The 16,288-nt window shown below is 39.6% G+C and overlaps 1 long non-coding RNA gene across 1 annotated transcript; it reads right to left on the bottom strand.

Moving 5' to 3' along the window:
* Positions 1-316: 316 nt before the first annotated feature.
* LOC121846424 lies at positions 317-2,005 on the bottom strand. Its single transcript, XR_006083314.1, has 3 exons — positions 1,700-2,005; positions 1,057-1,368; positions 317-839 (listed from the first exon to the last, which is right to left on the bottom strand). It is a non-coding gene; the product is annotated as an uncharacterized LOC121846424 (long non-coding RNA).
* Between the last annotated feature and the right edge of the window lie 14,283 nt (positions 2,006-16,288).

Below are 16,288 nucleotides of genomic sequence, written 5' to 3'. Positions count from 1 at the left end.
TGATGCTAAATTTGCAATGTAAAAATATGAACTAATATATTGTACCTGGTACAACTGAGATTAGACTGTATGTTTGATCCGTATCCTGAGTCTCACTAAGGGAAGAATACAAATATTTGTATTTCCTGTCTCAACAATGTGGACATTGATAAATCAAGTAGTAGTATTTTATTTTCATTTGGTAGGTTTGATATACCTTGGTTGATGGTCAATGCCTATCACTGTAACAGAAAGCAACAGTAAGGAATGACTTAAGCCATTGTGTTACAATACATAGACACTTAGATTAACATCAAGCATTTGCTCACTTTCTCCCACCATGTCACATATGGTGATTGTAAGGCTGGGATTCAATCATATCCGCGTTGGATTTTTGTTACAGCTTGACATTTAAAGGGGCTTTCCGATTGAGCTGTCATTTGCAACGTTTCGTGAATATGAACTGCGAGTGTACAAATCTACAGTTACAATATATTAACAAATATCTTGCTAAACTTGACTGTTAACAGATTAGTTTATCAAAATTCCAAATTCCACATGAATTGTTTGACATGTAAAGGGAATTTCCGATTGGGCCGTCATCTGCAGCATTTTGTGAATGCGATCTCCGCAAACGGCAGTGAAAATGCCTTTTAAAAGTGAATTTTCAGCTGTCCAGCGCACTGTGTTAAGAATTGATTACTGGCCTAAACCAAACAGAAAAGGTTCACTTCACTTACTTGGTTTCAGGATCCCCCAGCACCTCCACAGTAACAGCAGTAACGACAGAGTCATGAACAGGAGGACCAAGGCTGCTGCCAGTCCTGCTCTGCCTTGTCCTCCCACATTCTTTAGTCCCTCTGTGAAGAACATTGATATAATAGACTCTGGTGTACAGTAAACGCTGGTGTTTAACTTGTTGCTGAGTCGGAGTATGTAGCCTTTCATTACAAAGTCATATATTGGCTGAAAGTGTGTCTGAATGACAAATATTCAACAAATTGGCAAATATACAGTATGGATAGCAATCTTATCATTTCAAACATACATTATACACAAATATTGACAGAATCTTACCTTTCCATTCTCCATCGACATGAAAGACTATTAAATTCTCCCCTGTTGACTTCAAGTGACTGGGTACAGGTTTATCTCTGGTGTAAACACAGCTGTAGTTGCCTGAGTCTTCTCTTGTAACATTCTTCATGGTGAAAATAGCATCATTTTATCCTTTCTCCAGCTTCGCAATTCTTATCCCAACTCCATTCTTGCAAAGGTAAACATTTAACTTGTCCTCAGGCCGTCTGATGCCAGTAGTACTACATATAAAATGGACATTTACTCCTTCAGTCACATTAGACGGTCCAAAGATCTTTGCTGGGTAGATCTCTGCATAGAAACAAATGCCAATAAGGGGTGAACTTAAGTGGAAATGAGGATTTCCCCTAAATGTAAGTGTGTTTATTACTAAGAAGGTCATTTGTGTTTTAAAGGTGTAGAACATTGATATAATAGACTCTGGTGTACAGTACACACTGGTGTTTAACTTGTTGCTGAGTCGGAGTATGTAGCCTTTCATTACAAAGCAATATATCGGCTGAAAATATGTCTGAATGACAAATATTCAAACTGCACTGCAACAAATTGACAAATATACAGTATGGATAGCAATCTTATCATTACAAACATACATTATGCACAAATATTGACAGAATCTTACCTTTCCATTCTCCATCGACATGAAAGACTATTAAATTCTCCCCTGTTGACTTCAAGTGACTGGGTACAGGTTTATCTCTGGTGTAAACACAGCTGTAGTTGCCTGAGTCTTCTCTTGTAACATTCTTCATGGTGAAAATAGCATCATTTTCTCCTTTCTCCAGCTTCGCAATTCTTATCCCAACTCCATTCTTGCAAAGGTAAACATTTAACTTGTCCTCAGGTCCTCTGATGCCAGTAATGCTACATTTAAAATTGACATTTACTCCTTCAGTCACATTAGATGGTCCAAAGATCTTTGCTGGGTAGATGTCTGCATAGAAACAAATGCCAATAAGGGGTGAACTTCAGTGGAAATGAGGATTTCCCCTAAATGTAAGTGTGTTTATTATTAAGAAGGTCATTTGTGTTTTAAAGGTATATACTGTATGTTATACATTGATGTAATTAAGTAGTGATGAAGCACTAATCAATAATCACTACAAAAAAGATACAGAAATACTTTACTTTTGTCTTCAGATTTTGCGTCCTCACATTTGACAAGGATGGAGGCTGTGGCTGCGTGGAAAAATGTATACACTTAGAGAAAGTATTATGTTCAGGAAATGAACATCAATATTTCTCTGAAAAGGTTTGTATTACTTGAACGGTACAAAATACTCACCGATCACAAGCCAGAGGAGTCCTACTGCTGCCATGATGTTGGCTGAGACTTCAGTGGTGTGGAGTGACGGATTCATTGGTGTGGAGTGATGGAAATGCATTGTTGACATACTGTACCTCACCTTTTCAGACTAATGATGGTAACCACACATTGAACGAATCGAAACCCGGAACATTGGTCTGTTTGGTGAGCTTTCTCAAATACTTAGGACATTTTTAGGCATACTTTATGCACACCCTTATGTTGCAGAGGAGAAGGGTCCTGGTACATAAGCTATCAATTGAAATAGTCAGTGACATGTAGAACCTTATATCAAATGTGTTTATTTATTAAATATCATACTTTCATTAACATTTACAGGTTTTTCTTACAGAACTGCTAGTGGACTAATCTGCAGTTATAATACTGTATAAACAAATGTTTTGCTCAACTTGACTTTACAGATTAGTTTATAATAATAATTCTTCATTCCGAATGGTATATAATATGGCAATTTAAGGGTTTCAATACAGTTGACTGTGACTGCAAACATTTGGTACTGTATGTGTCACGTTCTGACCATAGTTCTTTTGTGTTTTCCTTGTTTTAGTGTTGGTCAGGATGTGAGCTGGGTGGGTATTCTATGTTGTGTGTCTAGTTTGTCCGTTTCTATGTATGGCCTGATATGGTTCTCAATCAGAGGCAGGTGTTAGTCATTGTCTCTGATTGGGAACCATATTTAGGTAGCTTGTTTTGTGTTGGGGTTTGTGGGTGGTTGTGTCCTGTCTTTGTGTCTATACACCAGATAGGACTGTTTTTGGGTTTCACATTTGTTGTTTTTGTAATTTGAAGTGTTCAGTTTGAATTTATTATTAAATAAGATGAACTCACCACGCTGCGCTTTGGTCCTCTCCTTCCCAGGAAGAAAACTGTTATAGTATGTATCCCACTGTAGAAGTAACTGTTTTAAATACATAACCCTTTATAGGTTCAATTACAATTGTTCCATGTGTTGTAAGTGCTGTAAAACAAATATATTTTTTATGGTATAACCACATACACTAAAATGACCAAAAGTATCTGGACACCTGCTCGTCGAACATCTAATTACAAAATCATTTGCATTAAAATGGAGTTGGTCCCCCCCTTTGCTGCTGTTACAGCCTCCATTCTTCAATCACTAGATTTTGGAACATTGCTGAGGGGTCTGGCTTCCATTCAGCCAGAAGAGCATTAGTGAGCTTGGGCACTGATGTTGGGCAATTAGGCCTGGCTCACAGTCGGAGTTCCAATTCATCCCAAAGGTGTTCAATGGGGTTGACGTCAGGGCTCTGTGCAAGCCAGTCATGTTCTTTGTGCACAGGGACAATGTCATGCTGAAACCGGAAAGGACCATCCCCAAAACTGTTTCCACAAAGTTGGAAGCACAGAATAGTATAGAGCGCTAGGATTTCCCTTCACTGGAACTAAGGGGCCTAGCCCAAACCATGATAATCAGCCCCAGACCATTATTCCTGCACTATGCATCCAGGCATGTAGCATTCTCCTGGCATCCACCAAACCCAGATTTGTCCGTCAGACTGCCAGATGGTGAAGCTTGATTCATCACTCCAGAACGCATTTTCACTGCTCCAGAGTCTAATGGTGGCGAGCTTTACACCACTCCAGCCGACGCTTGACATGCACATGGTGATCTTAGGCTGCACTCCTTCTTTGACACAATGCCCACTTAACCCAGAAGCCAGCCACACCAATGTGTCAGAGGAAACACCATACACCTGGTGACCATGTCAGCGTGCACTGCGCCCAGCCTGCCACAGGAGTCGCTAGTGCACAACAGGACAAGGACATCCCTGCCGGCCGAACGCTCCCCCTAACCCGGACAACGCTGGGCCAAATCTGCACTACCCCATGGGTCTCCCAGTCGCGTCCGGCTGCGACAGAGCCTGGACTCTTACCCAGAATCTCTAGTGGCACAGCTGCGATGCAGTGCCTTAGCCTACTGCGCCACCCGGTAGGCCAACTGTAATTATACTTGAGGGGAAGAAAAAGAGGAGGAGCAAAGCCGCTGTCATTGATGTCTCCGTCGAGATTGGGAGGCTGCTGCATAAAAATAGGCCTACTAGCTTCCAGCTGCGATGGTGTTTCATCAGTTGAGCACGTGGTTGTATCTTTGCTGATGTGGTTATCAAATCAAATCAAATGTATTTATATAGCCCTTCTTACACAGCTGATGTCACAAAGTGCTGTACAGAAACCCAGCCTAAAACTCCAAACAGCAAGCAATGCAGGTGTAGAAGCACGGTGGCTAGGAAAAACTCCCTAGAAAGGCCAAAACCTAGGAAGTAACCTAGAGAGGAACCAGACTGAGGGGTGGCCAGTCCTCTTCTGGCTATGCCAGGTGGAGATTATAACAGAACATGGCCAAGATGTTCAAATGTTCATAAATGACCAGCATGGTCAAATAATAATAATCACAGTAGTTGTAGAGGGTGCAACAGGTCAGCACCTCAGGAGTAAATGTCAGTTGGCTTTTCATAGCTGATCATTAAGAGTATCTCTACCGCTCCTGCTGTCTCTAGAGAGTTATCTTCGTTAATTTGGCACGAGCTTGATCAGGTAAAGCTTTTTTGCTACATTTTTGTGCACCACTTGGCATGTTTCATGGATTCCAAGGGAAGCCAGGCTTCCCCAAAAAATGTGCCAAGAAAAAAATCTAATAAATATAAAATACTGAATCTTTCATTTCTCGCTGTTTCATCAATTTCCTTGAATTCGTCTGAATGTATTTCACCGGAGAAAGCATCTGCACGAACGAAACAGTGCCCCTCTGTCTCAGTATGTGTAGAGTATCTATCTCACTGCAAGGGAAGCCAGCGAGCATTTGGCCTCCCTTGATAAAAAATAAATAATAAATAATAGCAAATCAGCATTGAGTTAAACTGAGTGAGCTCTGCTGTGAATGGTCCTGACGCATCAATAAAAACTATGTCAAGGAAAGCCAGTTTGGATTTGGCTTCAGACCAATCACATCAGAAGCCAAACGTCATTGACATAAAAAAATCAACTTGAATTGTTGAATCTCGTTGTGTCGTTGTTCTCCGGTGGCTGGCTAGCTAGCTAAAATCATCCCTTTCCTAAATTAAACATGGATGGAGATAGGGATTTGGACTTGTGGTTTTACTTAATTCTCCGTACTGACCAATGATTAAAACGGTGAACCAACCATACATTTATACATTGTTCCCTTGACCTGAGAGGATAGGGGTGGCAGGTAGCCTAGTGGTGAGAGCGTTGGACTAGTAACTGAAAGGCTGCAAGATTGAATCCCCGAGCTGACAAGGTCAAAATCTGTCGTTCTGAACAAGGCAGTTAACCCACTGTTCCTAGGCCGTCATTGAAAATAAGAATTTGTTCTTAACTGACTTACTGTTACGGTTTTCTAGGTGTGAAGGATAGTCGGACCAAAATGCAGCGTGTAGATTGCGATCCATGTTTAATGAACAACGTGAAACACGAATAAACACAAAACACTACAAAACACGTAACAAAAACCAAAACAGCCTATACTTGTGTAAATAAATAAAGAGATCGGAACAATGACACTAAGGACAATCACCCACGACAAACTCAAAGAATATGGCTGCCTAAATATGGTTCCCAATCAGAGACAACGATAAACACCTGCCTCTGATTGAGAACCACTCCAGACAGCCATAGACTTTGCTAGATAACCCCACTAGCTACAATCTCAATACATACACACCACAATACAAAAACCCCATGTGACACCCTGGCCTGACCCAATACATGAAGAAAAACACAAAATACTTAGACCAGGGCGTGACACTTGCCTAGTTAAATAAAGGTCAAATATTTTTTTTTATAGAAGTTCAACATGTAGCTACAGTAAATGTAGTGTGCTAATATTAACACGCTGGCCTGGTGCATCGTTACCCATGAAAGGAAGTTAGGCTTGCAAGCAAGCATTTTAGTCAGGTTGCCAAGGACAACAAAAACTGAAAGCGTGTACTGTATGACAGAGTCAAAAATGATGGCATTGGCGTTTCTCTACAAGTAGGGTGAGTAAACATGTTTGGGTTCCCCGGTGATTTTACCCACGCACCGCCACTGCCACATGGTCTTGTCTCTCCATCCAAGTACGACCTGTTTCACGTAACATTTTTTAACTTTGACACCGAATAGGTGAGGAGGCCGAGGCGTGATGCGGTCCCCAGAGCTCGTGCCCCCCCCCCCGCCCGCCTTACGGGGGCTGCTGAGGTTTCCCCTACGCCAGTGGTCACACCTTATGTTGAAGAGCAGTGTCATTAATGAAGACAGTCTGGTACATAAAGGCCCATAAATTTGATAAAATTTACTGTTAACAGATTAATTTATCAAAATTCCATATGCCACATTCCAAAGAGTAAACCAATTTGGCAAATTACAAGTTCAATACAGTTGATATGATTAAATTCTCAATTTGTATAGTTTATTTAACGTTTATTGAACATCACCCATCCTACCAGTCAGAGATTCAACTGACTGTGACTGCAACCATTTGGTACTTTATGATCCCACTGTAGAATTAATAGTTTTAAATACATAACCCTTTATAGGTTCAATTACAATTGTTCCATATGTACAGTAAAACATGTATTTTATATGGTATAACCACCTAATTCTCAATAAAATATATTTATCTGACAGTGCATTACTGTTTCTCTCCTCCAGAAAGCGACATCGTGATCAGCCTACCTTTTTTTTGAACAGCATGAACTAACAGCCACTACAGTAGAAGTATGACCACAACAGCTGAATTTATCAATCAGATTACATTGACCAGTCTCACATGTTCAACTCCATATGCTTCCCCAACTTCTTCTCCAGTCTCTGGCCCCTCTGTAAAGACCATTGATATATTAGACTCTGGTGTTTCACTTGATGTACTATCAGAGCATTGTCTTATGTCAGATTGTGTCACTTCTATGCGACGCTTGTCCCTCAATCAATCTGTTTTGTAGGATGTGGAACTCATATTCAAATATTGAGCATCCGCCATTCAAATAATGAAAACATAGTTCCACATTTTTTTATTACAAAAGTTATGATGGTGATTTAATAGTTTGTCGTTGTGAGAAAATTAAAACAAAGTGTTGGCTATCTCCTGCAAAACTATATGCAAAGACAATGGCCTCCAGTGCAGTGACTTCAAGTTGATCAGCTGCTAGTTTACTGTTGTAAATGTTAGCTAGCTAGTTTTCTGACATAGTGAGATAGCTCTACCTTGCTTTGTTGGGTCAGCTGAGCACAATGGCTGACTCGGGAAGGTAGGCTACTCAATGACTCACGGCAGAACAGCTGCTTCATGAAAATTCAGAATAACTTTTGAATTAGCACTACTACAGTAGTTTATGAGCTAGCAAGCTTTTGTTGAAAGCATTAAACATTGTGTGTGCAGCACTAACCAGGTAGGTTTGCAGCATCGTTTCACTGACTGGCTCAGCTAGCACTAGCAGGCTGCTAATGTTGGACACTTTTGTATTCTTATTTTACCAGGTAAGTTGACTGAGAACATATTCTCAGCAAAAAATCTAAGGAATAGCTACAGGGGAGAAGAATGAGCCAATTGTAAGCTGGGGATGATTAGGTGGCCAAAATTGTAGTAAGGCCAGATTGGGATGACACCAGAGTTAGGACAACAGAGTTAACACCCCTACTCTTACAGTAAGTGCCATAGGATCTTTAGTGACCACAGTGAGTCAGGACACCCCTTTAACCATCCCATCCGAAAGACAGCACCCTACACAGGGAAATAAATGGCTATTAAAGAAAAACTTCACCCCAAAACTATATTTTGTATTTGTTTCATTAGTCCATTGCATGTCAGCAATAAAGTTTTGAAGATATATAACTTTCAAAATACAGAACTCTGGCCCGTATGGTGCGTTTTGTATCAGATGCGGCATTTTGCAGTATATGATGCAAAATGTATCATATGGGCCAGATATCTGTATTTTTACATATCTTCAAAACCTATTGATGACATGCAAAACATTTTGGGACTATATCAACAATGGACTAATGAAACAAATACCAAAATATAGTTTTTGGGTGGAGATTTCCTTAAATATACAAAAAAAAAGCCTTATACTCCTGTATCTTAAGATGAATTATAAACTGGGTGGTTCCAGCCCTGAATGCTCATTGGCTGACAGCCGTGATATATCAAACTGTATACCATGGGTATGACAAAACATTTATTTTTCTGCTCTAATTACACTGGTAGCCAGTTTGTAATAGAAATAAGTCACCTCATTGATTTGTGATATATGACCATATCGTATCCATAAGAACAGCCCTTAGCCGTGGTATATTGGCAATAAACCACACCCCCTCGTGCCTTATTGCTTAATTATACCAATAAACAAACTGTATACATTCTTAAGCATTCTGTCAATATATTCCAAATTAATTCCTTCATAGTGAACGTCACTACCCCATAGCATCAGGTAATGTTACAACAAATGTATAGCAGCTAAAGCTAAACACAGTACTATAAATAGCCATTGAGAAAAGTAACATTGGTTACTGATTGTAGGTTGCTCATTCATTTCCCACATTTTCTCGACAAAAGGCTGGCCCTGTAAAGCTAACTTGCCCCAGGGGGTCACCGTCATATTGTACCATTGGACCAGGTTGGCAGATTACAGTACATACTGCAGTGGTCCTTTTTAGCTTCAGTACCTGTGAAAATGAAACAAAGTCCATTGGTTCAATATCTCTTGTTGTGCCACATTAGTATGGATATGATAATAAACTATTATTAGGCTTACCTCAAGTATCTTCCTTGGGCACTCGCTGCTTGGCTATTTTCTCTACAATATATTAACACATATCTTAGCATGTTAATAACTTTTGGCCAAAAGACAAATAAAAGCCTATTGATCATTTTCTCCCACTAAAATGTAACAGCATAATCCCTTGTTGTAGGTTCAATTACAATGATGCCATGTGTGAGGAGTACAGTAGAACTAGTGTTTAATGCTTCATGAATGTAGTTATATGTAAGAGCAGTTATTAGCGACTGCAATTATAATGTGCTTTATTATAATGTCTCATAAGGCGTTATACACTGAGTATACCAAACATTATGAACAACATCCTAATATTGAGGGCCCCTGGATTCACCTGGTCAGTCTATGTCATGGAAAGGTGTTCTTAATGTTTTGAATGCTCAGTGTACGTATGCTTGTAATGCATTATAAAGAGAGTATTCATAGGAAGGGTTACCAAAAGTTGTTATCTGTCAGTAGATCACTACTTTATGTCATTCAGAAAAGAGACATCATCATAATTACCTCTTTTTGAACAGCATGAACTAACAGCCACTACAGTCAGCAGAAGTATGACCACAACAGCTGAACTTATCAGTCGGATTACATTGACCAGTATCACATCATGCGCAGCCTCTGAAATAGAGACCAAATGTAGATGGATGCATCATCATTTAGACAGACCTTATTCTAAGTGTATCCATGTGGTCAATGCCATGGTATAAACCCTCCACCATCTAACACACCCTTAAACCTCCCCTTTAACATCAACAGGACAAATCTAACTTCAATGGAAGTAGAAAGTATATAATCGGCCAGAGGAATTGTCAATGTTACCAGAGGAGGCTGGTAGGAGGAGCTATAGGAGGACAGGCTCGTTGTAATGGGTGGAATGGCATAGACGGAACAGAGTCAAACGTGTTTTTCATATGTTTGATGTGTTTGATACCGTTCCACCTATTCCATTCCTGCCTTTACAATGAGCCCGTCCTCCTATAGCTCCTCCCACCAGCCTCCTCTGATGTTAACCCCCTAAGTAACATCATTAAAAAATCCCCAGCAAAATCTGTCAGTTTAAAGTAGAGTTATCTGTTTCTTTGCATGGGCTGTCTCAATCCACCTCATCCGCCTGTAGCCCTACTCACACACGATTAGTAATACTATAGAACGTTGGTTATTATTACACCAGCATATACGTTTTTCCAGTGGAAGATTCGGATGGGATTAGTTTCACTAAACAGCCCGTGTAATTATTATTTTTTGCTCATTCAAAATTCAGTTATAATTGAAGCCTGGAGACTCTTCTAGTCATGAAGATATTTCAAATGTCTATGGAAAGCCTGATATTGGCCTAATGTCCTCCAGTTCAGAGAAAGTCTAAATAATAATACATATCAATAAGAGCCATGAACTCTAACCTATTCAGACAATTAATTAACTGCCCCCCCCTCCCAAAAGGCCAAATTAATTAATTTTACAAAAACAGTCACAAGTAAATCCTACCTTCGTAGACCTGGATGGCTACTAAATCCTTGCCTGTTGAGAACACCTGACTGGGTGCGAGTTTATCTCTGGTGTACACACAGCTGTAGGTGCCTGAGTCATTTCTTGTAACATTCTTCATGAGGAAAATGGTGTCATCTTCCCCTTTCTCCAGAACCTTCATTTTCATCCCAACTCCATTCTTGCAAATGTACACATGAACCTTGTCCCAGGATCCTTGGATGCCAGAGATAATACACTTCAAATCTATAGTATCTCCATTTCTAACTTGAGACTTTGATCCAAAAAGCATGGCGGGGTAGACAGCTACATCATTTGAGAGTGAAAGAGAGCATTAAGGACAATTAAACATCTTTGTAATAAACATGTTTGGAATAAAATGGCTTAAACTGTAGATGAACAAAAATGATTTGAACTCTGCATTTTAGGATTAAAATGTCTTATCTATTTCCTCTGAGATGGCCAATACACCTGCTGTTACTGTGACTGTGTAGAAATAATGGGAGATTTACACCACATGTAGTTCTAATAGAAATACATATTTTGATGCCAGAGATATTACACTTCAAGTCTATAGTATCTCCCTTTCTAAATTGAGACTTTGATCCAAAAATATTTGGGGTGTAGACAGCTACATCATTTGAGAGTGAAAGAGAGCATTAAGGACAATTAAGCGTCTTTGCAATAAACATTTGGAATAAAACGGCTTAAACTGTAGAGGAACGCAAATGATTTGAACTCTACATTTTATTTCCTCTGAGATGGTCAGTACACCTGCTGTTACTGTGACTGTGTAGAAATAATGGGAGATTTACACAACAGGCAGTTTCAATAGAAAACCATAAAACATACAACTATTAGTAGTAGATTGACTGCATACTGAGTATGTACCGTATGTATGGATCATTTTGAGACCATATGCTTACTCTAATCTGTATTTCTTAAGATACTCACATATCATAAGAAAGATGGAAACCATGATGTGACTTGTAGCCTTTTGTGATTCTCTAGGCCTATCTGACACTAGAAAAGACTGGGGGGGTAGGTAGGTATCATCATGTAGAGTTTTTAAGTGTGAATATCCGGGAAACAATAGGGGCCTATTAGAAGCGTCTTTGATCATGATGAGAGGTTGCATCACAGAGCTTCCAATGACCCATGTCACCCTGCTTATATTAAAGACACACATAGTCAAATGTCTTAGGTCATTTCATCTAGTAGTTACATAATAATTACCTGGTTGTTACTCATGTGTGATTCACTATAATAAGCACTGGCACTTAGGTATTACCTTTGAGTTCTCTCCCATAAGTACCACACACCTTTCTGATGAATACCAGGTAATCAAATCAAATCAAATTGTATTGGTCACATACACATGGTTAGAAGATGTTAATGCGAGTTTAGTGAAATTCTTGTGCTTCTAGTTCCGACAGTGCAGTAGTATCTTACAAGTTATCTAACAATTCCCCAACAAATACCTAATACACACAAATCTAAAGTTGTGAATAAGAATATGTACATGTAAGTATATGGGCGATTGGCCGAGCGGCATAGGCAAGGTGCAATAGATGGTATAAGGTACATTATATACATATGAGATGGGTTGTGTAAGATATGTTAACATTATTAAAGTGGCATTGTTTAAAGTGACTAGTGATCCATTTATTAAAGTTACCAGTGATTTGGGTCTCAATCTAGGCAGCAGCCTCTCTGAGTTAGTGATTGCTGTTTAGCAGTGTGATTGCCTTGAGATAGAAGCTGTTTTTCAGTCTCTCACCTGTACTGACCTCGCCTTATGGATGGTAGCGGGGTGAACAGGCAGTGGCTCGGGTGGTTGTTGTCCTTGATGATCTTTTTGGCCTTCCTGTGACATCGGGAGCTGTAGGTGTCTTGGAGGGCAGATAATTTGCCCCCGGTGATGCCTTGCGGTTGAGGGCGGTTCAGTTGGCGTACGAGGCTGTGATACAGCCTGACAGGATGCTCTCTAATACATTGAGTGAGATAGCTGGACGCAGCACAACTGCTTTTTATAACCTATGTGATTGTTTACACACACATATCAGTAGAAAAGAGATCATGAAAATAATATATTACAATGGCTATACATCTTTCAAGAGAGAACCTGTGTGCATGAATATATTGTGATGAATTTAACAACAAAATGTATCTATGGTAAATGCTCGCTAATGCAGCAGCTTTTAGGAAGCAGTGACTTGGACAATTTCTATGACATGATGTTCTGATTACAATACAAACCAAACATGTATTTGTTCAATCAATTACAATGGGTTACTACTTTATCATCTTCTTTGACTTTCTAGTACTCTGTCACCTTGATTACTGTATCATTACAGTTAGAGACTCGAGGCTGTGGGATTCATATGTAGTGACTAGTGGTGCAGGTTGGGTATCTCAAGTGGACATTTGTTTTAAACAACATTTGATCGTTGAGTCTGTGTTAGGTAGGGCTTTGTAAGCTATGGGGAGTAACAGTGTTACGTTAGGCCTTTTTGAAATGTGTAACACCCGGTCTTCCTATTAACTTTCAAATGTGGGGTTCCAAACTCCCCAGGCCTGTGATACTGAGCTTCGAAAAAGCTAACACCAACACATTTATAATGAGTAGAAACATTTCCAACAATGGTACCCAACAATGGTACTGTAGTATGTAGTACTCTAGAAAATGTCTTCCCTTTCAAAACTCTCATTCAAGTTCCACTACTTCATAAAACGAAGTCCACAAAAATAGGCAATCACATCAACTAGAGTTTGCAAGAGAGCACGTGTTAAGTCTTTCTTTATGTTGTGTGTCTTGTGGTTATAAGAATGGAAGTCGGGGCATCTGATATCATTTGAACTTTATTGAAACCATTGCAGGGATCCATACATTGTTGTTCACGAGTTCAGTAGCTCAACTAGTGCACGAGTAAAACATGAAATGGAATCCTGAGTGTGTCAGTCAACAACATAATGAAAATGTGGAGTTGACAAATAGTAATGTCCACTACATTAAACTACAGCATGCCAGGAGTGAGTAGACAAGACAGATATTGTATGTTTGCGCAAGATCAACAGTCCACATGTAATGTGTGGCTTGAAAATAGATTGCAGTTTGCCGTTGTTAAACGTACTGACAACAGCCTGTCTATGTGTGTGGTCTGGTACACGGCTTCTGCTTTAGGCCCTTCAGTTGCTGCGTCTGAGAACAAAACCCACAGAGAACGTCAGGTCCACATCCTTCATTGTGACTTGACATGTAGATGGAAGCTATGTGTGGAGAGACCCCGAGTCCTATTTATATTCCTGTGTTCATCATTATACATTTTCACTTCAGTGCTTCTCTGTAAACAGCATTGCGGGTGAAATACTGTGAGACAGAGGTCATGGCTAAAAATAGGAATGTGACTGACTAGGTCTACATCTGGACAGGTTTTCTATACAAACAGCCTCGACCTCTCATGATCAGAAATAACACCACCCAACAGAGAAACTTCAAACTTACTACCTGACTTTCATGACTTTGGGGCGGCACAGTAGCCTAGTGGTTAGAGCGTTGGACTAGTAACCGGAAGGTTGCAAGTTCAAACTCCCGAGCTGACAAGGTATGAGTCTATCGTTCTGCCCCTGAACAGCCAGTTAACCCACTGTTCCTAGTCTGTCATTGAAAATAAGAATTTGTTCTTAACTGACTTTCCTAGTTAAATAAAGGTAATGAAAATCCCCAAACTATACCAAAGTGTGTCCCAAATTTCAAGACATTGAACTCACCATGTTTGGACAGTAGTAACTAACAGCCATTGCAGTCAGTAGAAGTAGCACCGCAACAGCTGAATTTATCAATCGGATTACATTGACAAGTCTCACATCATGTGCAGCCTCTGAAATACAGAGTGGATGGATTAATTCACATTTTTGTCAATTTCTTTGGTCTCTTAACAACTTCCTTTCATATAGTGCAAAAGTTTTAAGCTATACATTCTCACCATTAACCTGAAGAAAGGCTGAATTGTTTCCATAACATTTCCTGTCTGTATTATCCAGGGGTTTTGATTGCAGATCAAGCACACAACTGTAGTTGCCTGTGTCATTGTTAATAACACTTTTAATTGTAAAAGTTGCCTCCATCAGATTCACATCAAACTCCTCCATCTGAACAGCAGTGCCGTTCTTGCAGAGGTAAGAGTGACTGGTCATTTCTATTCTCTGGGGGATTCTAATAATAGTACATTGGACATCCACATCCTCTCCCTCTCTTACAGTGCTTGAGCCCAAAAGTGATATGTCTGCAGGGAGAATCCGGTCTGCATGAGGTGGAAAAGAGAGAAATAGGAAAGGTGTGTTTGCAGTCACATTGAAATATGTGTATCAAAAATATTTGAAAGTATTTTGTAGGAGCCGTTTTGGCCTGTTTATGTGTTGTGTGTATGTTCTGTCAAGCGTTATTTTTTACTTGTTTTGTACACTAGAGGGCACTATATGATGGGGTCATGGGTCACTGGTCACATGTGCATAGAGGTAGCACAGGTGACCAGGAAGGGTTAACACAGGTGAGAGGAGAGAACATACAGTTGTTACTGTATCACAGATATAGCTCAAAGAATGCATGCCTCTGCAACTTTTCTATAGGAATATGAGTTTTTGAGCTATTTATATTTTATATGCGCAATAAATGGGAACTTCACCCAAAAAGAGTAACGTTTGGAAAGCTCATTTTTTTTGGTGGACGTGTTATGGACAGCTCTCTCCTGTGCTCGTGGCGTGTCATAGGAAATCGCCACTACATGTATTGTATCCATATGTTCAATATTTCTAACAACAATAACATATCCAGAGAGTAAAAAGATCCTTACCCATCACCTGGATGGAAAGGGAATTCATCTCCTTTTCCCTGCACTTCAGATAGTGGATATTGGGTTTTAGAGAACACACAGCTGTAATTGCCACTCTGTTGGCTAGTTACACTTTTCATGGTGAAAAGGGTATCATATTTTTCACATTTGTCCACATACACTGCAACCCCATCCAAACACAAGTACACATGTACCACTTCTGTTTCATCCTTGTGCCCAAATGTACTACATTTTAGTACTAAAAATCAAATCAAATTTTATTTGTCACATACACATGGTTAGCAGATGTTAATGCGAGTGTAGCGAAATGCTTGTGAAATGCTTGTACTAGGTCACTGTCCTCCATTATTCTTGTTTCTGTCCCATAGATCTTTGCTGGAAAAATGTCCTTAACTAATATTTGAAAAAAGGAAAAGTAGTGAAACATGCATGTACAGTATTTTTGTGTACCATATTATATTGAAAACATCTTTCCTGTTGGTTATTTAAAGGTGCTACACATAGGTTATAAAGAAAAAAAACATTGGCATTGTAATTTCATAATATATCTGCAGCCAATAGTGGAATGATACTGTTTCACAGTATTAATTACACGTCAGTGTTGTGATTGGCTGTGATATTTGCCTATTGATTCCTCACGCCAGAGCGGCATGTGTTGTCAAGCTGGGAAAGCTGTTCTGATTTTGTGGCTGTGTAGACCAAAACTGCTGTTTGAAGCTGGTGGACCAAGACCGAAACAAACTTGTTTTGGTCCA

This window comes from Oncorhynchus tshawytscha, linkage group LG04, assembly GCF_018296145.1.
Source record: "Oncorhynchus tshawytscha isolate Ot180627B linkage group LG04, Otsh_v2.0, whole genome shotgun sequence".
Lineage (NCBI taxonomy): Eukaryota > Metazoa > Chordata > Actinopteri > Salmoniformes > Salmonidae > Oncorhynchus > Oncorhynchus tshawytscha.
The sequence above is the reverse complement of the archived record's forward strand: the minus strand, read 5'-3'. Positions and strand labels throughout refer to the sequence as shown.